This window comes from Ahaetulla prasina, chromosome 7 (genome assembly GCF_028640845.1).
Source record: "Ahaetulla prasina isolate Xishuangbanna chromosome 7, ASM2864084v1, whole genome shotgun sequence".
Taxonomy (NCBI): Eukaryota; Metazoa; Chordata; class Lepidosauria; order Squamata; family Colubridae; genus Ahaetulla; species Ahaetulla prasina.
In genome coordinates this window covers 39032902-39055411 of record NC_080545.1, presented here as the reverse complement: position 1 = coordinate 39055411, position 22510 = coordinate 39032902, and positions in this window count along the sequence as shown.

Here is a 22510-nt window from a genome sequence, read left to right as displayed (position 1 = left end):
GACACGACACCGCCCCTCGTGATGGAGGAGAGAGCTGGTCACCCGAAACAGGGCGGCTGGGCGGTTATCTGCCGACGCAATGAGGGTGGAAACGTAAGAACGTTTCGCCTCCCTTAGTGCCACTAGGTAGGTCTTAGAAAAGGACCTAACTAGTGTCCGATCAGCCTCGGAACGGCTAGACCTCCAGGTACTCTCTAGGCATCTTCTCCGGCGTTTCATCTCTCTCAGCTCCTCAGAAAACCAAGGAGCCAATTGAGATCTACGCCGGGTCAGAGGCCGCAAAGGCACGACACAGTCCAAAGCCTGAGCCGCGGCCTGTTCCCAGGCCGCAACTAGTTCTTCACCCTTGCCGTGGGCAAGATCCTCAGGAAACGGCCCAAGCTCCATCAGGAACCTCTCAGGGTCCATCAGGCACCTGGGACGGAACCAACGCATTGGTTCCGTCTCCCTGCGGTGGTGAGCGGTGGTGCGAAAGTCCAGGCGAAGGAGAAAATGATCTGACCATGACACAGGTTCCGACACTAAATCTCCTAATTCCAGATCATTTACCCACTCTCCAGAGATATAAATCAAGTCCAGTGCACCTCCCCCAATGTGTTTAGGGCCATCAGTTACTTGAACTGATTCAAGTAACTGATGGCCCTAAACACATTGGGGGAGGTGCACTGGACTTGATCCGTCCAAAGCCGTCATGGAAGCCTGGAACTCCTGGACTGCCGTTGATGACAAGCCGGCCGATGGAAAGTTGAAATCACCCATGACCAAAAGTCTGGGAATCTGAACCGCCACTCTGGCAAGCACCTCCAGCAGCTCAGGTAGGGCTGTAGTCACGCAGCAAGGAGCCAGGTACGCGATCAACAAACCCATCTGATTCCTATGGCCCCACTTCACAAGGAGGGCTCTGAGGGTCTTGGCCATCCGGGGAACGAGTAAGGACTGAGGGGCCGGAGCATGTGATCGCTTTTAAACAGCGAACACGTGCTCCCAGGGAATGATGCGGCCCCTCGCCTCCGCCATATGTGCCCCTCCCACTTACTGTACAGATGGAATGACACTCTATGCTATAAACACCCCCCTCCCCCCGCCTTCGGACCAGGTAGAGTAATGCCGTGAGCAGGCGCTAGGACTGGACATACCCTCCCAGACGGGTTTCTCCCCCTACCCGTCTCTTCCCTCCCTCCCTTAAAAAAAACCCTATTTAAAAACCTATTAAAAAAACCCCAAAGATTCTTCTTCGATGCATGCCACCTCTCTGGGTCCCAAGACCCTTCATTAAGGTAGGCCCTCGATAGTACGGAGGGCCATTACTGCGAGGCGGGGGAACCTCGCAGTCGTAAGAGTTCGAGAGACGAGTAACTCATGGGAGATTGGAATAACAGCAGAAGAAAGGGGCATCCCTAGCCGGCATAAGAATTTCAGTTGTAATAAAACCGACCCCACTGTCTGCTTAATCCCTAACACATCGTTGTTCTGGATGTTATTATTACTTGAGCTTGTCGTTGATGTTATTGCGTCGCAGATAAAAGTTGCGACCAGGGTCGAGCCATAGCTGAAAGTCCAGATAGGGAAACAGCAGGTGACTAACACAGCCAAAGTCAGGCCCCACCATTTCAGCCGCTGATGATAATTGCGGCCTGGGGAACAGGCCAGACCAGGCCGGTACTGCTGACCCATACCACAAAATGGCCACAAGACCCATAAAGGCTGGGAGATCAAAAGGATCAGCCGAAACCGACAAGTCCGAAACAAACGAAGGGGAATCCACAGACCAGTTATATTCATCGGGGATCGGGCTGTCCGTAGACCGCTGATGAGATTAGGGTCCGGTGCGCCGCTGCAGGGAAATCACCATCTAGAGCGAGCCTGATCATAATAAGAACCAGGCCAATGGAACGACCGGGATTTGGAATTCAAATACCTCGGACTGATGAAAATTCTGTCCACAATGCCGCCGATGCCAAATATAGCGGGAAAATTCCGTCAGCCAGAGTCCGCCAGGATCCAAGGCCTTAATGCCAGACGTGGCAGAAGAAAGGCCACCGATGTCGTTCACAAATAGTAGTTGGTAGTCCCGCCGATGTCATTCGCGGTGAGTAGTCCAGTCATAGTGATTTACCACGTGCCAGGGCCGCCAGAGCCACCGATGTCCAAGCCAATGTCCGGGCCGATGTCCAAGCCGCTGATGTCAAATGCGGCTAAAAGTTCCAGCCGCCGGTGTCATTCGCAGCAAGAAGCAGCAATCGGGCAGGCCGTCTTCAGAGAGCGCCGTTATGCACCCCCCAAAATGGCCGTCGCCGTCCGCTGCACAATCAGGACTCCAGCCTTGTTCTCGGCGGCCGAGGATCCGACAAGGTCCAAAACCTCACCATCGGCCGCCGGAATGATAGAATATTTATTTATTTATTTATTTTATTTTATTTATTTTATTAGATTTTTATACCGCCCTTCTCCCGAAGGACTCAGGGCGGTGTACAGCCGGAATAAAATACAGAATATATACAGTTAAAAGAAATTAAAAGAAACTATTAATAAACGGCCGATAATTTAAAAAATTTAAAAATTTAAAATCACTAAAACTCCAATTTAACTAACTTGCCCCCAACAGTCAGCTGCGGGTGCAGCTGACTGTACCGGGGTGCCGGAATCCACAGCCACTCCATCTTGGAGGGATTGAGCTTGAGTCTGTTTCTCCCCATCCAGACCCGTACGGCTTCCAGGCACCGGGACAGCACTTCGACCGCTTCGTTGGGGTGGTCTGGGGTGGAAAAGTACAGCTGAGTGTCATCAGCATACAGATGATAACTCACCCCGAAACCACTGATGACCTTGCCCAGCGGCTTCATATAGATGTTGAACCGGGTAGGCGAGAGAATCGACCCCTGAGGTACCCCACAAGTGAGGCCCCTCAAGGACGACCTCTGCCCCCCTGTCAACACCGTCTGCGACCGGTCAGAGAGATAGGAGGAGAACCACCGATAAACGGTGCCTCCCACTCCCAATCCCTCCAACCGGCGCAGCAGGATACCATGGTCGATGGTATCGAAAGCCGCTGAGAGATCTAATAGGACCAAGGCAGAGGAACAACCCCTGTCCCTGGCCCTCCAGAGGTCATCCACCAACGCGACCAAAGCCATCTCCGTGCTGTAACCGGGTCGGAAGCCGGACTGGAACGGGTCTAGATATACAGCTTCTTCCAGGTGCCGGGGAAGCTGCCATGCAACCACACTCTCTACAACCTTCGCTAAAAAGCGAAGGTTGGAGACTGGACGATAATTTCCCAAAATAGCTGGGTCCAGGGAAGGCTTCTTCAGGAGAGGTCTCACCACCGCCTCCTTCAAGGGAGTGGGGGAAACCCCTTCAACCAAAGAAGCATTTATAATCCCCTGGAACCAGCCTCGTGTCACTTCCTGAGCAGCCAGTAGTAACCAGGAAGGACACGGGTCCAGTAAACACGTATTCGCATGCAACCTCCCCAGCAACCTGTCCACGTCCTCGAGAGCCACAGAATCAAACTCATCCCAAATAACCTCAACAAGACGAGTCTCTGCCACCTCGGCTGAATCATCACAATCATGGTCCAAGCCATCACGAAGCTGAACGATTTTATCGTATAGATAACCGTTAAACTCCTCGGCTCGTCAATGCAGGGGGTCATCCCGTCCCTCCTGTTGAAGGAGGGAACGGGTCACCCGAAACAGGGCGGCCGGGCGGTTATCTGCCGACGCAATGAGGGTGGAAACGTGAGCGCCGCCTCCTCATTGCCACTAGGTAGGTCCTAGTAAAGGACCTCACTAGTGTCCGATCAGCCTCGGAACGGCTGGACCTCCAAACACTCTCTAGGCGTCTTCTCCGGCGTTTCATCTCTCTCAGCTCCCCGGAAAACCAGGGAGCCAATTGAGATCTACGCCGGGTCAGAGGCCGCAAAGGCACGACACAGTCCAAAGCCCCAGCCGCGGCCCGTTCCCAAGCCGCAACCAGTTCTTCAGTCGTGCCGTGGGTAAGATCCTCAGGAAACGGCCCAAGCTCCGTCAGAAACCTCTCCAGGTCCATCAGGCGCCTGGGACGGAACCAACGCATCGGCTCCGTCTCCCTGCGGTGGTGAGCAGCGGTTCGAAAGTCTAGGCGAAGGAGAAAATGATCTGACCATGACAATGGTTCTTTCACTATATCTCCTAATTCCAGATCATTTACCCACTGACCAGAGATAAAAATCAAGTCTAGCGCGCCTCCCCCGTAAGGTGTTGGTTACGACCTTTAAAGCGCTCCATGGCTTAGGGCCTGGGTACTTACGGGACCGCCTGCTGTTACCACATGCCTCCCACCGACCCGTACGCTCTCACAGAGAGGGACTTCTCAGGGTGCCGTCCGCCAAACAATGTCGGCTGGCGGCCCCCAGGGGAAGGGCCTTCTCTATGGGGGCTCCCACACTCTGGAACGAGCTTCCCCCAGGTTTACGCCAAATACCTGACCTTCGGACTTTCCGCCGCGAACTGAAGACACATCTTTTCATTCGCGCGGGGCTGGCTTAAATTGAATTTTAAATGTTTAAATTTATATTAATTTTAAATGGGGTTTTAGCGTTTGGTAAATTTTTTAAATTTTCAGGCCAATTTGAATAAGTTTTTTAAATTCCGTTTTAATTGTATTTTGTATTGTTCATTTTATTCTGCCTGTACACCGCCCTGAGTCCTTCGGGAGAAGGGCGATATAAAAATCAAATAAATAAATAAATAATAAATAAATGTGTGTAGGGCCATCAGTTACTTGAATCAGGTCCAAGGCCGTCATGGAGGCCTGGAACTCCAGAACCACTGTTGATGACAAGCCGGCCGATGGCAAGTTGAAATCTCCGAAGACCAAAAGTCTGGGAATCTCAACCGCCACGCCAGCAAGCACCTCCAGTAGCTCAGGTAGGGCTGTAGTCACGCAGCAAGGAGCCAGGTACGAGGCTCCTTGCTGCGGAAGGCTCAGGCAGCTCAGCGGTCAGCCCCACGCGGCTTCACAGCCTAGGAAACCCAGCCTGCTGTCTCCACGAGAATCAAGACGCCGCCATACTCGCGCATGCGCAGAAGAAAAATCATTTATAATTTAAATAATTTGAACAATTTGAAATGAAATCGGGGCTGCTCAGCTGCCATTTCAGAAGGGAATGAAAAGGGAGAGAGGAGTAGAGAGAGTGAAGGAAGAAAGGTAGGAAAAGAGAGAGGTAGAAGAGGGGGAAAGGAGAGGAAGAAGAAAGGGGAAAGAGAGAGGGTTAGAAAGGGTGGAAGAGAGGAGTGGGGAAGGAGGAGAGGAAGTAGAAAAGTGAAGGAGAGGAAGGATGGAGAAAGTAGAAGAAGGTAGAGAAGGGAAGAGGAAAGGTTGTGTTAAGGAAGGAAGTGGTAGCTGAGCAGGCCCGAATAAGTAACAAATGAAAGTTAATGATTAATGTTGAATAAGAGACTGTACATTGAATATGTTGTTGGAAAATGGAAATAAAACTTTAAAAAAAAAGAAAAGAAAATAAGAGGCATACCCAGCACTGGAGATGGCCGCTTCAACATCTGTCAGAGGCTCCAGGCTCTTTATTTTCATTTGCTCCGTGTTCCTCCTTCATGCAAAAAAAAAGCCTGGAGCATTTCATTTCATTTCAAACTGAGCGATGAATTGAACCTTCTCCCCTAAAACAGATGCAACGTGGGTTGGTTGGTTGTTTTAGCAACATGGATTGTTCCCCTAGAGCAGGGCTCTCCAACTTTGGAAACTTGTGGACTTCAACTCCCAGAGTTCCTTAGCCAGCTTTGCTTTGCTGGCTGAGGAACTCTGGGAGCTTTGCTGGCTGAGGAACTCTGGGAGTTGAAGTCCACAAGTCTAAAAGTTGCCAAGGTTGGAGACATCTGCCCTAGACCACTTTGGGAGCAAAGTGGTGGGTTTTGCTGGAAGGAAGGGAGAGAGAGAGAGAAAGAAGAGGAAGGAAGGAAGAACCAAAAACCCTGGCACTAGACATGGTTTCAGAAGACGCTTTGAAACAGGACAGCAATCTAGGGCTGGAAGAGACCTTGGAGGCCATCTAGTCCAACACCCTGCTCCAGCAGGAAACTTTATATCATCTGGATTGTTTTGGTGCCTCTAACAGACAGGAAAATTGCCAGAAAGGAAAAGGAGTTTACTAGGACAAGGCTGTCATTCAGAGGAAAGCAGAGATAGTCCTTGACTTATGACCACAATTGAGCCCAAAATTTTGGTTGCTAAGCAAGAGCATTGTTAAGTGAGTTTCACCACATTTTATTCAATCCATGACCTCTCCTAGCTCTAACAGTCATGTGCAAGCTAGGGAAGAATATCTGAAGGCATGTGTAATGTTCTAAATTTACAGAAGTTACAATTAAATGTGTGGCAGAAAGTGGACTCTGGGTGTGTTTTTTCTTTTTTTTTTTTTTTTTTTTTAATTGAAAGAGTTTTATAAAAAAACAAAAACATTTTCCCCCCTTTTTTCCCCCTCCCTCCCAAAAAAACAAAAAACAAAAACAAAACACCCCCCTCCCTCCCCCACCCCCCGGCTTCCCGGGTCAATCACAAGGTAAAGTTATACATAAACCAAACATAGAATAAAATTTTCCTTCCAATCCAAACAACCACATCCAAAGCTTTTGCCTCCCAACCCCTCCCCATTACATAAAATAACTTTCTAATTATTCAAAGGCAATCTGATATTTCTTAATCTGATATCTGTTTTGTAAATAATCAATCCATTTTTCCATTCAATTAAATATCTTTCCTGCGTATTGTCTTTTAAAACGCTGAGATTTTAGCCATCTCAGCCAAATTAATAACTTTCAATATCCATTCTTCTATTGTAGGTATCTCTTCTTCTTCCAGTATTGTCCAATCAATAGTCTTGCTGCTGTTATTAAGTTCAAAATCAATTTAGTCTCAATCCCTGTACAATCCGTTATAATTCCCAAAAGGAAAAATTGTGGCAGGAACTTTATCTTCTTCTTCAGTACATTTTGAATAATCCACCAAATTCTTATCCAAAAGACCTTAATTTTCTTGCAAGTCCACCAAATATGAAAATATGTAGCATCATCACAATCACATCTCCAACATTTCGCTTGGATATTAGGATACATACATGATAATTTTTTGGGATCTAAGTGCCATCTATAAAACATCTTATAAAAATTTTCCTTAAATTCTGTGCTTGTGTAAACTTAACATTTCTAACCCAGATTTTCTCCCATGTTTCCAACATTATTGGTTCCTGAATATTCTGTGCCCATTTTATCATACAATCCTTTACCAAATCCTTTTCGAATCTATCTCAAGCAACACATTATACAATCTCTTTATATGCTCCTGGGTCTGATTTCTAATTTGCTTTATTAAATTTTCCTCCCTTTGCATTATACCAATTTTTTGATCTTCTTTCCATCTAGCACTTATTTGCCCATATTGAAACCAAGTATAATTCCTCCCTTCTTCATTTAATACCTGTAATGATTTTAATTGCAATCTACCTCCTTCAGCATACAAAAGTTCTTTATATGTAATCATTTCCTGTTTCTGTTCTATATTTATATTCTCTATTGCATGTCTAGGGCTCGCCCATATAGGAATCTTGTATCTAATTTATAGGAATATTTTTCCAGACCACAAAAGAGCACTTCTCAACACATGATTCTTAAAAGCCCTATCCACTTTTTTCATAAAATAAGTACGCATGCCTTCCATATAACAAGTCATAACCTTCTATATTCAAAATTCTTTCCTCTGTTAAGTTAAACCAGTCACTTATTACTGAAAGGGTTACTGCTTCATAATATAGTTTAAAGTTAGGCATTCTTAAACCACCTCTTTCCCGTGAGTCCTGTATTATTTTCATTTTAACCTCGCCTTTTACCCTGCCATATAAATTTATTAATCCCAATCTGCCAATCTGCCAAATTTTTATCCTTTTTAATTATTGGTATCATCTGGAACAGAAACAAAAATCTAGGTAACACATTCATTTTAATAGCCGCAATCCTTCCCAATAGGGATAACTGCAATTTCTTCCAGCCACTCATATCATTCTGAACTTTTTGCCATAGCAAGTCATAATTATTCTTATAAAGTTTCTTGTTCGATGAGCTAATATAGACCCTAAATATTTAACCTTTTTACTACCTCAAATCCTGTCATTTCCTCTAGTTTTGTTTCTGTTGTATAGACATATTTTTAATTATCACTTTTGTTTTATTCTGATTTATTTTAAATCCTGATACCTTTCCATATTTATCAATTACTTCCAACAAAATCTACTTGAATTTATAGGATTGTTAACGTAACCACTACATCATCTGCAAAAGCTCTAACTTTGTACTCATATTGTCTAATCTTAATTCCCTCTATTTTCATTAATTCTGTATTTTATCTAATAATGGTTCCAGAGTCAAAACAAACAATAATGGTGATAAGGGACATCCCTGTCTTGTTCCTTCATAATCTTAATAACTTCTGTCAAACTACCATTTACTATAATCTGTGCTGTTTGCTCTCCATAAATCGCTTTAATTATTCTAATAAAACAGTCTCCAAATTGCATTTCTCTATTAATTTAAATAAAAATCCCAATGCAATCGATCAAAGGCTTTCTCTGCATCCAAAAAATAAGTGCTGCTGAAGTATTCTTCTTTTCCAAATATTCCAATATATTAATAATCTGTCTAACATTATTCCTCATCTGCCTCCCTTTTATAAAACCAGATTGATCAGTATGAATTCTTTGTTGTAAAACTAACATTAATCTATTTGCTATTATTTTACAAAATCTTATAATCATTATTTAAAAGTGAAATCGGCCTATAGTTACCAGGTTTAGAGCAATCTTGCTCCTCTTTGGTATCAGTGAAATAAAAGATGTTTTCCATGACGGGGTATTCCACTCCTAATTGTATCTGATTAAATAATTCTTTAAGTGGGCCTAATATTTCATCCTGTGTTTTTATAATAAGTTGCTGTAAGACCATCTGTACCAGGGTTTTCCCATTTTAATTGTTTAATTGCCTCCACTATTTCTCCAGTAGCTATCGGCCGGTTCAGCTCCTCCTCTGTTCTAATGTTAGAATATTAACCTTATAATCTTTCAAATAATCATAAATGTCCCTATTCAATATTTTGTCTTTTGCATATAGTGCAGTATAAAATTCTGAGAATGCCTTTTTAATTTTATCCTGTTGGTATATCTCTTTACCTTTATATTCTATTTTTTGTATGACACGTGCTTTCTGTTTCTTCCTTAAATTATATGCCAACCATCTCCCAGGTTTATTTGCATTACAAAAGGTATTATGTTTAGCATATTGTATATTCGTTGCCACCTGGTCTGCCATTAACATATTAAATTGACTCTGTAATATTTTTATAGCCTCTTTAAGTTTATGATCTTGTGGGTTTTGAATTAATAACTGTTGCTTCCTTGAATTTCTTCTTCCAAATATCTACGCTGCCTTTGTTTATTATTCCTTTGCCTGTTGTCCAAGTAAATCAATATCCCTCTAATAAACGCTTTGCTCGCCTCCCACACAGTTCCTATAGGTGTCCCTTTGTACATATTAAAATCAAAAAATTCTTTTAACTGTTTCTTACAATAAGTTACATTATCCTCATATCTAAACAGATTTTCATTCAACCTCCATGTTCTACCACCTTTTTTCCCTTGTAATAATTCCATCCATACTGGGCTATGGTCAGTTAAACACCTCGGAAATATCTTCGTTTTCTTCACCCTAGAAAGCAAGTCATTAGAAATTAAAATAAAATCAATGCGTGAAAAGATTGATGCCTATCAGAAAAAAGTAAAATCTCTCTCATCTGGATTCCGTAACCTCCATATATCTCTAAACTCAAAGTCTTCCATCATTTCAAAAAGGATTTTGGTAATTTTGCATGTATAGGTATCTTCTTGGAGGAGGTTCTCTTATCCTTCTTGTATCAATTACTCCATTCCAGTCTCCTAATAAAATAAACGAACTATAATCCCAGAGGGTCAACCTCTCATGTAACATTTTGTAAAACTTTTCTTGTTGCTGATTAGGTGCATAAATACCTATCAACAAAGTCTTTTGCATCTATCACCAGTTCAATAGCAATAAATCTTCCTTGAATATCTGCCTCAATTAACTTAGCTGGTATATCCTTCCTGATATATACAACAATTCCATGCTTCTTTTCCAAAGCTGATGCAACAAAATGGTTACCCAATTTTGAATTAATTAAATATTTTTGGTCTGATAATTTTATATGTGTCTCTTGCAAACAAATCACATCATTTTTAAATTGTTTCAAGTAGTGAAATATTTTCCTTCTTTTCTGAGCTGAATTCAAGCCATTAACATTCCATGACAAGATTCTATTTGCCATTACTGGCCTCCTGAAGCTTTGAAGCAGACAACGAAAGCTCCTCCTCCGGTATCTTCCGTCTAGCTCCTCCCACAGCTTCCATAATGGGATCCTGACTTTTACTTTGAGACTGTTGCTCTTCTTTACGCTTAAGGGCTCCTCTTGTCACCCTTTGCTCTTGTGATTCCTCTAATACTGGCAGCAATAAAGGCTCTTGGGTCACCACGCCTTCTTGAGTCTCTTGAAGTTTTTCTATCACTTCTATTTCGACTTTCAAAACTGTAGAAAGAAAATCCTTTGCCTTTAAAACAGTGTCAATTCTATATCTCCTTCCTTGATAGAATAGTGTCAGTCCAACTGGCACCTCCCATCTGAATTGAATCTGATGTTTTTTAAGTTCTTGTGTAAAAAAAGCAAATTCCTTCCTGTCTCTTAACATCTTTGAAGGAATCTCTTTCAACACCTTCAACTCCTGTTCTCCAATTTTTAAAGTTGTCTGATATGAAACTTGCAAATTTGATTTCTCATAGTCCTTTTCACAAAATAAACCACAATGTCCGAGGAAGCTTTCTCTGTCTTGCAATCCAAGAATTAACTCTATATATTTTATCAATTTGGTAAGCTACCTCTTGGGGTCCACTTCAATAAATTCAGCCAATGCTTCTGATATAATTTTCTTAAATCTTCTCCACGCTCTTCTCGCATACCACGAATTCTAAGAGCTCCTTCCATAAGTTTATATTGTAATATCACAACCTGATCTTCATTTTGATCCACTTTTTTCTGAACACCTTTCATTTCGTCTTCTAAATGCTTATTTGATTGAGAGATCTGTTGCATTTCCACTTCCAATCCTTCAATTTTTTTACTCAGTCCTTGAACTGCCATAAGAATATCTTCTCTTATTTTTGCATTAAAATTCTCCATCATCTCTTTCTGCCTATCTTCAGAAAGTTTTAATTGTTCTTTCAATATTTCCTCAAGACTTGGTTCAGCTCCTTCTTCCAGAAGGCTTTAAAGGTTTAGCTGCCATTCTGTCTTCAAAAGAATCAGGAATTCAAACTTAATAACTCTCCTTCCCTCCTTTCAGTATAAAAAACTCCGTTTGTAACAATCCACAAATAACGCTGCTTCATCGTTTAAAATTTTTACTTTCACTTAGACGCCATTTTAAAAGTCAATTAATCAAAGACAAAGAAAGGTTTCAAGTTTCAAAAGGGAGTCGGTACTGTTGATTCTGCATCAAAGATCAACGCAGAAATTCCGCCTGCTTGGAATATCAATCAATTTAATAAGTCCTCTAGAGCAGAGATTCTCCTTTTCCTGATAAAAACAGGGCGTGCTGAAGTTGGAAGGAGTGGAATGGTGGGGTCATAAATAGCTCTTGAGAGCAAACCCCCTGTCAGACCTGCCACTCTTCCACAATTCTGATAACCTCTTTCACCCAGAGATTATGCTAAGCTCAGTGAACAGTGATTTATTTTCTGTTTCACTGACTTTTACAATCTTCTAACACGGAGTGCTCTGTTAGAGCACCCAACAGGAGGGTGACGTCACTGGAAGCCTCTGGGTGTGTTTTTTCAAATGTAGTAAGTGAGGTTGAATGTGTATAGTTTTAAAAGAGCTGTATGTATGTTTGTGTGTACATACACATACAGTATATATAGTAGATAATATATCTTTTTGTGTACCTATATACCCTCTATACTATGTAATATGTATGTACACATATGGCATATATATACATAGGATTAAATAGTATATTTTGGATGTTCAGTAGTAGTAAGTAAATAGACAGGGAAACTGTATCTCGTTAAGGCCTTTGAGGCAAGGAGACAAAATTTAACTCTAACTCTTGATGTGAGTCTAAGTTTTTGAACAGTCACATGACTAAGCCACGGCCACCCAGTCACATGACCACCAAGCCACACCCACCCAGTCACATGACCAAGCCACACCCACAGTCACTTGATCACCAAGCCACGCCCACCAAACAAGCCATGCCCACAGAACCGGTAGTAAAAAAATTTGGAAGCCACCCTTGAAAAAAACCATAAGAAAAGAAAAACTGTGAGAAACAGAAGCTAGACTCATAGTGACAATGGGTATACAGTCATGCCATTTTCTTCCTAACAGTGTAGTAATACTACATTTGTGTTGGAAGCACCTACCAAGGCACTTCCAGGTTGAAAGGATTAGCAAAGGACGTCACTGTTGCCCAGGGGACACCTGAGAAGGCTTCTTTCATGTCCCTGTTATTTTCCAACTGAAGAGGTACCTATTTATCTACTTGTATTAGCATGCTTTCGAACTGCTAGGTTGGCAGGACCTGGACAAATTTATGAGAGCTCATTCCATCACGTGGCTCACACTCTTAGATTTTGAACTGCTGAGCCGTTGGCTTATCAATGGTTTTCTGACAGCATTCCAGCCACATGAGCCACTGCAGCCCCTAGTGTAGTAATAACCCATGCCTTATGGCTGGTTGCTTTCTTCATATTGCTATTATAGTTTTTTCTGTTGCATAGAAACCAGGCCTGCCGTTGCATAGCTTTTATGCACACACAAGTTTCACTGGTGTTGCTACCTACTGAGACATGAGGCTTAATAAAATAACTTTGTACTCTAGCCTTCACCAATCTGATCATCTCAGTTAGTCCTTTGAGTTGAGAAATTCTAGTGCATGAGATTAAGAAACTTATCGTATTCCCTGCTTATAAAGTTTTGTTCTACAATACTGCTTTTTGAGATGTTAATCTGAAATATAGTTTCCATTATTAACATTTGTGTGAATTTGATTTTGTTTTGTTTCGGTTTTTTTGCTGGCCATGTTTTCACCATCTTTTCCAAAGAACATTATGGTATTTCTCCTAATCAAAGCATTTAAGATATTACTGAAAACATTAGTATGGCTGACCTCTGATCACAAGTAGGGATAACTACTTTTTTGGATCCCCTAGTGATAATATCCCTAGGACATTAACTTGACCTGGTGGACAATCATTTAAATTTGAGCCAGCAGTGTGCTGCAGCTGCCAAAAAAAGTCAAGACTTTTAGACTGCATTAACAGAGGGATAGAATCATGATCACATGAAGTGGTAATACTACTCTATAATGCCTTGGTAAGACCACATTTGGAATACAGGAAATTCCTGGATTACGAGCACTCCCTTAGTGAATGTTCAAAGTTATGTAATCAGCGCCCCCTAGCATTTCTGAATAAGGCCCAAAACTATGCAGCTTTCAGTTTCACAGCAGTTGTTCGCCCTTACGAACAACCGCAGAGGCTCGGCAACATTTGTCCTGCATGTTGCTGGCTGAAATCACCCCTCAGAAGCCCTGTTCATCTATCCAGAGGCCTTGCCTGGCCCATTGCAGGCCAAAATGGAGCTTCTGAGGACCATGGAGCTGCAATGGGCTGAACGGAATCTTGGAAGGCTGGATCTGCCCCCGGAGGCTCCATTTCAGCCCGCAACAGACTGGAGAGGAGACTGCTTGCTAGATCTTCACAAGACAAAAAAAAAAAAAATTTTGAGGTTTGGGTGTCTTAGAGATAGCCTGTTCCATCAGTAGCCCCCACCATGGCCTTCCCCACCCTGAAATACCTCATGAGCTTCACATACGATTAGCAAATGCATGGGCAAAAGAAGGGAGTGATCTCTTCCAAGGTATGAGATTCAGTCCCATGAATCCTCAGGTTACGAATGGAATGGGCAGGCTCCATTACATTAGTAACTCAACTAATACTTCTGCATACAGTTTTGGTCACCACAATATAAAAAAGATGTTGAGACTCTAGAAAGAGTACAGAGCAACAAAGCATGATTAGCTTTAGACTGAAAGCTAAAACATTTAAAGAACAGTTGCTGTAATTGGGTATGTCTAGTTTAATGAAAAGAAGAACTAGGGGTGACATGGTAGCAGTATTCCAATATCTAAGGAGTTGCCACAAAGAAAAGAGAGTCAACTTAAAGCACCTGAAGGCAGGACAAGAAGCAATGGATGGAACCTAATCAAGGAGAGAAGCAACCTAGAAATAAGAAGAAACTTTCTGACAGTTAGAACAGGGGTGTCAAACTCATAGGCCGTGGAATGGATGTGTCATGTGATGGCCACATCCACACCCAGTTTAGCAAAGGGGAAAAATTCATGATACATCACGTGGTGATACTGTGATGATGTGAGTTTGACACACCTGAGAACAATTAATTTGTGCAATGGCTTGCCTGAAGTTATGGGTGCTCCAACTCTGGAAATTTCTTTTTTTTTTAATTGAAAAAGTTTTACAAAGTTTTTTTTCCCCTCTCCCCCCTCCCCCCTCTCTTCACAAACCCCCCTCCCCCAACTTCCCAGAACAAACACAAGTTATAGTTAAAAATAAAACAAACATATGCTAAAAACATTTCCCTCCTAACTCAATTATACTCCTACAATTCTCATCAAATCCTAACCTCCCCCAAAACAATCAGAAATAATACATCCTAATCATTCAAAGGCAGTCTGATATCTGCTTTGAATATAGTCAGTCCATTTTTTCCATTCGTTTAAATATCTTTCTTGTGTATTGTCTTTTAAAAAGACTGAGATTTTTGCCACCTCAGCCAAATTGGCAACTTTCAATATCCATTCTTCTATTGTGGGTACTTCTTTTTTCTTCCAATACTGTCCTATCAGTAATCTTGCTGCTGTTATTAGATTTAAAATCAGTTTAGTCTCAATTACTGTAGAGTCTGTAATAATTCCCAGCAGAAAAAATTGCAGCAGGAACTTTATCTTCTTTTTCAGAACATTTTGTAAAATCCACCAAATTTTTATCCAAAAAGCCTTAATATTCTTACAAGTCCACCAAATATGGAAATATGTAGCGTCATCACAATTACATCTCCAACATTTTGCTTGCATATCTGGATACATACACGATAGTTTCTTAGGATCTAAATGCCATCTATAAAACATTTTATAAAAATTTTCCCTTAAATTCTGTGCCTGCGTAAATTTAACATTTCTAACCCAAATATTTTCCCAAGTATCCAATAATATTGGCTCCTGAAAATTTTGTGCCCACTTTATCATACAGTCTTTTACCAAGACCCTTTCAGAATCAATTTCAAGTAACACATTATACAAACTCTTTATAAGCTCCTGAGATTGATTTCTAATTTGCTTTACCAAATTTTCCTCATTCTGGACTATACCAATTTTCTGATCTTCCTTCCATCTAGCACATAGCACGTATTGAAACCAAGTATAATTTTTCCCTTCTTCTTTTAATACGTGCAAAGATTTTAATTGCAAACTACCTCTTTCAGTATATAAAAGATCTTTATATGTAATCATTTCCTGATTCTGTTTTAAATTTATATTCTCTATTGTATGTCTAGGACTTGCCCACATAGGAACCTTGTAATTTAATTTATAAAAATATTTCTTCCAGACACGCAAGAGAGAAATTCTTAACACATGATTCTTAAAAGCCTTATCCACCTTTTTATCATAAATTAAATATGCATGCCATCCATATAGCAAGTAATAACCTTCTATATTCTATATATAATGGAGGATTCTTTCCTCCATTAAATTAAACCAATCACTTATTACAGAGAAAGCAGCTGTTTCATAGTATAATTTAAAATTAGGCATTTTTAAACCTCCCCTTTCCCGGGAATCTTGAATTATTTTCATTTTAACCTTTGCTTTTTTACCTTCCCATATAAATTTATTAATTCCAGTCTGCCATTCCTTCAAATTCTTATCTTTCTTAATTATTGGTATCATCTGAAAGAGGAATAAAAATCTAAGTAAAACATTCATTTTGATAGCAGCTATTCTCCCCAGCAACGATAATTGCAATTTTTTCCAAACAATCAACTCCTTTTGAACTTTTTGCCATAAAACCGCATAATTATTCTTATACAATTTCACATTTGATGATGTAATATAAACCCCTAAATATTTAACTTTTTTTACAATTTCAAATCCTGTTATTTCCTCTAATTTTTCTTTCTGTTGTCTGGTCATATTTTTTATTATCACTTTTGCTTTATTCTGATTTACCTTAAACCCTGAAACCTTTCCATATCGATCAATTATTTCCAACAGAGATATACTTGAATTTATAGGGTTTGTTAAAGTAATCACCAAGTCATCTGCAAAGGCTCTCACTTTATATTCATGTTGTCTAACTTTGATTCCCTCTATCTCCTTTGCTTCTTGTATTTTATCCAATAATGGCACCAGAGTCAAAATAAACAATAATGGTGATAAAGGACATCCCTGTCTTGTTCCTTTCGCAATCTTAAAAGGTTCTGTTAAACTACCATTAATTATTATCTGGGCTGCTTGCTCTCCATAAATTGCACTAATTATTCTTACAAAACCATCTCCAAATTGCATTTTTTCTATTAATTTAAATAAAAAATCCCAGTGCAATCGATCAAAAGCTTTCTCTGCATCGAGAAAGATAAATACTGCTGGAATAAATTTTTTCTTTTCTAAATATTCCAATAAATTAACAATTTTCATTATTCCTCATCTGTCTCCCTTTTATGAATCCAGATTGATCAGTATGAATTCTTCATTGTAAAACTAACATTAATCTGTTAGCTGTTATTTTAACAAAAAACTTATAATTATTATTTAAAAGTGAAATCGGCTTATAATTCCCAGGTTTGGAACAATCCTGTTCTTCTTTTGGTATCAATGAGATAAAAGTGGTTCTCCATGAAGGGGGAATTCCCCCTCCTAATTGTATCTGATTAAATAATTCCTTAAGTGGACCTAACATCTCATCCTGTAAATTCCTATAATAACTTACTGTAAGCCCATCTGTACCAGGAGTCTTTCCCATTTTTAATTGTTTAATTATCAAAATAATTTCTTCAGAAGTTATAGGCCGATTCATTTCTTCCCTTTGTTCTAGAGTTAAATTTTTTACCTTATATTCTTTCAAATAATTATCAATATCCATATTCAATATTTTATCTTTAGCATATAAATTTGTATAATATTCTAAGAAAGCTTTCTTAATTATATCCTGTTGATATCTCTCTTTACCTTTATATTCTATTTTTTTCTATAGTATGTTGTTTTTGTTTTTTCCTTAAAGTATATGCTAACCACCTACCAGGTCTATTTGCATTACAAAAGGTATTGTGTTTGGCATATTGTATATTTGTTGCCACTTGGTCAGCCATTATCATATTAAATTGACTCTGTAATATCTTTATTGAATCCTTAAGTTTTTTATCATGTGGATTATGTATTAATAATTGTTGTTTCTTATAGATTTCCTCTTCTAGATACCTACGCTGTCTTTGTTGTTTATTTATTTATTTATTTATTTATTTTATTTTATTAAATTTTTATACCGCCCTTCTCCCGAAGGACTCAGGGCGGTGTACAGCCAAAGTAAAAACAAAGATATATACAGTTTAAAACAACAATTAAAAAGAGCAAATTTTAAAGGCCGATTATTAAAATTTAAATTAAAAAGTTAAAAAATATTAAAAACCCAATTAAAATACATCACTAATTATGCCAGTCCCGCTTTAATGAATAAATATGTTTTGAGCTCGACGGAAGGTCCAAGATCGGGCACTTGACGCAGACCGGGGGAAGTTCGTTCCAGGCGTCACTGCCCCACAGAGAAGGCCCTACTCCTGGGGCCGCCAGCCGACACTGTTTGGCGACGGCACTGAGAGACCCTCTCTGTGTGCGGCTCATGGGAGGCAAAAGGTAACAGCAGGCGGTCTCGTAAGTACCGGGTCCTAAGCCATGGAGCTTTAAAGATAGTTACAAAATCTTGAAGCGCACCCGAAAAGACCACAGGAAGCCAGTGCAAGCTAGCAGGATACATGAGCCCTGAGCTCCCTTACTACTATAGCTGCATTCTGGACTAGCTGCAGCCTCCGGGTGCACCTCAAGAGGCAGCCCCATGTAGAGAGCATTGCAATAATCCAGCCTAGACGTAACCAGAGCGTGAGTGACCGTGCATAAGGCATCCCGATCAAGGAAGGGGCGCAACTGGCGAACCAGGCGAACCTGGTAAAGGCCCTCCTGGCGACGGCCGCCAGGTGTTCATCAAAGACAGCCGTCCGTCCAGGAGGACACCCAAATTGCGAACCGCCTCCTTTGGGGCCACTAACTGCGCCCCAACAGTCAGCTGCGGATGCAGCTGACTATACGGATGCCGGCATCCACAGCCACTCCGTCTTGGAGGATTGAGCTTGAGTCTGTTTCTCCCCATCCAGACCATTACAGCTTCCAGGCACCGGGACAGCACTTGACCGCTTCGTTGGGGTGGTCCGGGTGGAAAGTACAGCTGAGTATCATCAGCGTACAGATGATAACTCACCCGAAACCACTGATGACCTCACCCAGCGGCTTCATATAGATGTTGAACAGGGTCGAGAATCGACCCTGAGGCACCCACAAGTGAGCGCCTGACCTCTGCCCCCTGTCAACACCATCTGCGACCCGGTCAGAGAGATAGGAGGAGAACCACCGATAAACGGTGCCCCACTCCCAATCCTCCAACCGGCGCAGCAGGATACCATGGTCGATGGTATCAAAGCCGCTGAGAGATCTAATAGGACCAAGGCAGAGGAGCAACCCCTGTCCTGGCCTCCAGAGGTCATCCACCAACGCGACCAAAGCCGTCTCCGTGCTATAACCGGTCGGAAGCCGGACTGAACGGGTCCAGATAGACAGTTTCCTCCAGGTGCCGGGGAGCTGCCATGCAACCACACTCTCAACAACCTTCGCCACAGCGAAGGTTGGAGACTGGACGATAATTACTCAAAATAGCTGGGTCCAGGAAGGCTTGAGGAGAGGTCTCACCACCGCCTCCTTCAAGGCGGCGGAAAACCCTTCCATCAAAGAAGCATTTATAATCCCTGAGCCAGCCTCGTGTCACTTCCTGAGCAGCCAGCACTAACCAGGAAGGGCACGGGTCCAGTAAACATGTAGTTGCATGTAACCTCCCAGCAACCTGTCCATGTCCCCGGAGCCACAGAATCAAACTCATCCCAAATAACCTCAACAAGGCGTGTCTCTGTCGTCCCGGCTGGATCATCGCAATCTTGGTCCAAACTATCCCCAGCTGAACGATTTTATTGTATAGATAACCGTTAAACTCCTCAGCTCGTCCTGTAAGGGTCATCCCGTCCTCTTGATGGAGGAGCGGGTCACAAACAGGCGGCGGTTATCTGCCGATGCAATGAGGGTGGAACGTAACCTCCCTCATTGCCACTAGGTAGGTCCTAGTAAAGGACCTCACTAGTGTCCGATCAGCCTCGGGCGGCTGACCTCCAAACACTCTCCAGGCGTCTTCTCCGGCATTTCATCTCTCAGCCTCGGAAAACCAGGGAGCCAATGAGACACGCTGGTCAGAGGCCACAAAGCGCTGACACGGTCCAAAGCCCCAGCGTGGCCGTTCCAGGCCGCAACCAGTTCTTCAGTCGTGCGTGGGTAAGATCCTCAGGAAGCGGCCCAAGCTCCGTCAGGAACCTCTCCGGGTCCATCAGGCGCCTGGGACGGAACCAACGCATTAGCTCCGTCTCCCTGCGGTGGTGAGCGGTCTGAAAGTCTAGGCAGAAGAAAATGATCTGACCATGACACGGTTCTTTCACTAAATCTCCTAAATCCAGATCATTTACCCACTGACCAGAGATAAAAATCAAGTCTAGCGCGCCTCCCCAATGTGTGTAGGGCCATCAGTTACTTGAATCAGGTCCAAGGCCGTCATGGAGGCCTGGAACTCCTGAACCACCGTCGGCGACAAGCGGCAGATGGCAGGTTGAAATCCCCAAGACCAGTAGTCTGGGGATCTCCACTACGCCAGCAAGCACCTCTAGCAGTTCAGGTAGGGCTGTAGTCACGCAGCAAGGAGCCAGGTGCGTGATCAACAGCCCCATCTGATTCCGGTGGCCCACTTTTACAAGGAGGATTCACAGCCAGCTATCTGAGGAACAGTGGACTCCCTCGGCTCCAGACTTTCTTTAATCACAAGCCACCCCACTACCTTGGGTCTCGGCTGATGGAATGCAAACCTAGGGCACAGTTCACAGGGTACACTTCTGTGCCCAACCAGGTCTCCATAATGCCCATGGTCATGGACTCCCTCTGAATAAGATCACAAATCAGGGAGCCTTGTTAACCACGGACCGGCATTGCAAAGCATCAGCCTAAGACCCAAGCTCTGAGGGTCTTGACCATCCGGGGAACGAGTGAGGACTGGGGGGCCGGAGCACGTGATCGCTTTTAAACATCGAACATAAACATTTCTCTGTCTATTATTAATATATATTAATATACCTCTCATAAAGGCCTTACTGGCATCCCAAAGCATTTCTATAGAGGTTCCCTTATTCAAATTGTAATCAAAAAATTCTTTCATCTGCTTTTTATATTGATTTACATTATCCTGGTATCTAAACAAATTTTCATTTAATCTCCATGTTCTTCTGCCTTCTTTTCCATATTGCAATCCCATCCAAACAGGACTATGATCAGATAAACATCTTGAAAATATCTTAATTTTCTTAACCCTAAAAAGCAAATCATTAGAAATTAATAAAATCAATATGGATCTATCAGAAAAAAGTATAACTCCAGGTTCCGTAATCTCCATCTGTCAGGCTACTCTGATTATTAAGAAAGAAAACACCTTGACTTCATTTGAATTAAAGAAAGTACTTTTACTATTTACAGTCTTGATAGCAGCATAAAGTTGGATCTGAGAAACAAATGGCTAACACATCATATCCCCCAATTGTCCCTCCTCCTTCAGGAGGTCAGGCTGGTCTGGTCCAATGCCAACTCCTTCTCGGCCCCTCGTGGTAATCTTCTTCCACAGGTCTCTAGTTGTCAGTCATCTTAGGAATGCAGTGTCAGTTAGAAAAAATATTCATCCTCAGCCGTTAATACAGTTATGTCAGGACACTCATAATAGGCTCCTTCCCTTACCCTGTACGGTGGTATGATACATCTGATTCCTATAATAGTTTTATAATACAGCATAAACATTTCACATTCTATCTACTGATATAATCATTCAAAAGTATCTGAAGATTGGAGTGGAGGCTGACATTGCCCTCCTGCAACAAGGACGTCAGTCCTAGAAAGAAAAAGAAGTTAGGGTTTGTCAGGATATTTTTATAGAATTGTGCTATCTTTTGAAGCAGAACATCTTCTTTGTTCACCCATTCAGCTTGGGATAAGGAAGTGTTTCCAAGCTAAGATATTGAATTTTATTTCTATGTTTTCTTGAATCTATTTCTTTATTTCAAAATGTTGTTCTCCTCTATGAGAATTGGTATAGGAGGGGTGTATGGTGACGGAGTGATATGTCTGGTTTTAACAAGCTCACATGGAAACAGGTGAATTCTCCTAAGTGTTTTTGGAATCTAGTTGTACAGTCACGGGTTGATGATTTTACTATGGGAAAGGTCCCACATATTTGGGTCCAAGTTTTTTAGATTTTTTGAGTGGTTTGAAGATATTTGTGGAAGATAAACTTTATCACCCACTTGATATTTGTTCTCAGGATTTTTTTATCTGCTTGTTTTTATGTGCACGTGAGCATCGTCGCCTTCGAGTCATTTTCCATGTGCTTTGTATTTGATCTATCCATTCTGACAGAGGAAACTGTGGTTTCTTCTTTGGAGTTCAGATAGGAACAAAATCTTGACCTGAAGCTATTTTAAAGGAGTAAATCCGTGCTACTATGAATTGAGTTGTTGTAGGCAACTTCAGCAAAGTAAGGTCTGCCCAATTGTCTTGCTGGTAGTTAAATAACAATGATATTGTTCTAGTACAGAGTTGAACGTTCACAACTTCCATTAGTTTGGGGATGATGGGGAGCTTAATCCTTGAGCCAAAGTCGTAAAATTCTTTCCAAAATTGAGAAGTGAATTGAACTCCTCGATCTGAAATGATGCGATCAGGAACTCCGTGAGTCTATAAATGTGTTGTACAAACAACTTTGCTAGAGTCTTTGAGGAGGTATTTTGAACATGGAATAAAATGGACTTGTTTGGAGAAAAGGTCAGTTACAACCCATATAACAGTATGCGCTTTCAGGTATTCCACTATGAAATCCATGGATATTTCTTTCCATGGGGTTCCTGGCCCTACCGTTTGTAGTCC